Raw genomic sequence first — 2,963 nt, 5'->3', positions numbered from 1 at the left:
CCCCCAAAAAAACCCCAACAACCCCCACCCATCTTTTCTCACCAATGGCGAAAAAGAAAAAGAGTCTGAGATAAGCTTTCTCGAAAATATTCAGCTGCAGTGCCAAATTAGGTTAATTTTCTCCCTGCTATTCAAACTTCCAAAACATAAATTATTCAAACTGTGCCCAAATGTTGAGTTCATTTTTATTTGGTGAATAACGAGCTGGAAATGACACGAAAAAGTGGTCAACGACTTGATGTCCACGTTCTGTAATTTAAAAAGATTATATTTGTTTCTGAAAATACCGCATACATAAACACACTATGCTCTTATGTAATTTTAGCCAGTTGATAACCCTTCAGCCAACAAAAATCACTTTAACTTAAAGTAGGTTATGTCCTGCGCATATTGAAAAACTAAGAACACATGCGCACCGTAAATACAAAACACAGCATTTAGTGCAACAAAAGTGTGCCTGCTTAATGATCAATAAACTGTTCCGTGTCCCAACCCCAATTTTGTAAAAGGGGGTTTCAAATGAACTCCTTATTGCTCTTCATCCACTCCACTTAAAAAATGAATCATTATTTTGTCACTACTAACGAGTCCAGATGACAAAAGCCGCCTTAAATTGAACAGCTGGCAGGAAGATCACATGAAGGTGTTTTTTTTTTTTTTTTCTGCTGGTGATAAGAGTTTGTGTTTCGGAGGCTTAGGGAGGATTAGGCTGTCAAACCATATGATTGTCCAGTTTATCAAGTTACCTTTTCTTTTATCAGTAAACACAATAGCTCACACATACACACGTATGCAGACACAATAAAACGGGTGAAACTGAAATCCCAAGATGCCCTGCACACAATTACACGTGCGTGTCATTTTATCTCATGAACCTACCTCAGTCATGTGACAAACGTTTGCCATTTCCAACCTCCGCGGAGTGGAGAGGCCCCCCGCCTCAAAACAAACAGCGCCTCCCGGTGGCCAGAGGCTGCATGATTGACGTCATCCCCATTGTGGCAGGAGATGGAGGAAGGTGCGACATGTCGCCGTGTGGGACTGCGGAAGGGCAGAGGAGGGCAGTAAGTCTGAGGAGAACAACATGAGTCACCATCTCTCGTCCAGTCATCTCGTCCGCAAAAGTTAACTACATTTGTTTGTGAACAGCTGAGTACTAATGGCAATCACAGAGGAATAACTTTGAAAACTGATTTGAAAAAAAAAAACCCGCAGCTTTTTGATGTTTGAGAATCAAAAAAAAAAAAAATACAATTCTAAAGTGATTAAAAAGTTTGATGAGTAAGGCTGAAATGATCAACAGGACAAATCAATTACAAAAAAATGTCCAAAAAAATATTTGCCTCAAAGCTTATTTTTATACACGGGCGAATGAATAAATACGTCTACTTTGAACTAAAACTAACATACCACAACGGCATGCCTACGATCGTCAACCCAGTATGTTAGCTAATATAATTTAGCCTACCGCTGCCAATTAGAACATATTGTAATACCCTCACCGATAAAGCGGTTCACGTATGATGAAGACAATAGAGGTGGAAATTGATGCACAACACTCTCTGTCCTGTCTTTTCAGTACAATATTGCAAATGACAAGAAAGGAGACCTAGCACTCATGGTACTCATTATTTCATGTTGCTTTGACTGCATTGAAAGGACATTTACAGTATGTTGTGGATGCGCACACAACCCTGCCGTAAAAGAAGCTGTGCATGTTCTACATTTGGAGTTGTCACGTTATAGCAGATGAAACAGGGCATGTTGACGAGGAGTGAGTGTGGTGGCTGTGAGGAGATTTGGATAAAAATTAATCAATAATAATAATTTAAAAAAAACAAGATTGCTGATGTGATGAAGCACCCATATCTGCACTTCAAGACACAGCATGAAATGATGACAGAGGATATTAGTCTTGTCTCCCCTGGGGAAAAGTAAGGCAAGACAAAGGCAATATTATGCGAAACGGATTACAGTGGCGCCATTATGCATGCATGTGATCTAAATATTCTATAAATGACAGTAGAGTATGGGGAGGTGAGGGTTTATCTTCATGACGCGAGGAGGAAGTGATGTGATGTAGCGCGCGTGAAAATACTCACGGTGTGATGATGAACCTGCACGCTTGCTTCATCATCACGCCGTGAATATGTTACAGATGAGAGCACTGGAAAACGAAATGAGCGACAGCAATTCATCAGCGCCGACGAGTGCGGCGATACTTTGAACGGCTCACATCAACACACCTCACAGTTGCATAATGTCCCGGTAGAGGATAAATGTGTAAACTGTGAAGCTTTGGCTGTCATCGTGTGATAATTACACTTCCTGCTCTCTGTATGGGAGTTAAGTGTTTAAAAAAAAAAAAAAAAGATCTAAAACTAGTTCTTGTCTGTACTGTATAGGTTATTTGGAGCATTGGTTCTCAAATATTCTGCCATAAAAACACCAATGGCAGTTTTTTTTTTTTTTTTTGACAGGCTGTTTGAATGCTAGTGGAATACGTTTATACCCCAAGTAACGCTAGCATATCCGAACATATCCATGTTGCTAAAATCCATCCACCGATGGCTTGTCACTTGAAAAAAAACAAACCTTGTAAACTAGAGTACACAGAACTCAAGGTATCGATATAGTATTGTATTGTGCTTCTGCTTAAACCTGCTTCATCTTTTTAGCATCCAAATAAATAATGGGTTGGTTGGTGTCCAATTGAATAATTTAAACCTAGAAGAAAAAAAAATACTGAGGAAAACCAAAAAAAGAGCACTCTCCTGAATACCACATAAACCTTTCAAATCAACACTCCAAATTGCTATTAAGCAACATTTGCGGCGCAGTTAAAGAAATTGCCAGTTGGAGGTCATGAATATGGTGAAATGCAATCATGCTAATCGTCACTTCTGTGGTCAATCTGTCAGCCTTAATGCGGAATAATTATGACTTTAAAGCGGAGCATCTTT

The 2,963-nt window shown here is 39.5% G+C and overlaps 1 protein-coding gene across 1 annotated transcript in view; it reads right to left on the bottom strand.

Moving 5' to 3' along the window:
• The window catches only part of LOC109507460 (ephrin type-A receptor 4-A-like), a 34,855-nt gene extending 32,636 nt beyond the window's left edge, over positions 1-2,219 (bottom strand). The window contains exons 1-2 of the mRNA XM_019856898.1: positions 2,141-2,219; positions 880-1,041 (exon numbers count right to left, since the gene is read on the bottom strand). The gene's annotated coding sequence lies outside the window, so the exon portion shown is untranslated. The remainder of the gene's footprint in view (positions 1-879; positions 1,042-2,140) is intronic.
• Between the last annotated feature and the right edge of the window lie 744 nt (positions 2,220-2,963).

This window comes from Hippocampus comes, unplaced genomic scaffold, assembly GCF_001891065.2.
Source record: "Hippocampus comes isolate QL1 unplaced genomic scaffold, H_comes_QL1_v1.1 scaffold105, whole genome shotgun sequence".
In the NCBI taxonomy this organism is placed as follows: domain Eukaryota; kingdom Metazoa; phylum Chordata; class Actinopteri; order Syngnathiformes; family Syngnathidae; genus Hippocampus; species Hippocampus comes.
This window is presented reverse-complemented; position numbering and strand designations above follow the sequence as displayed.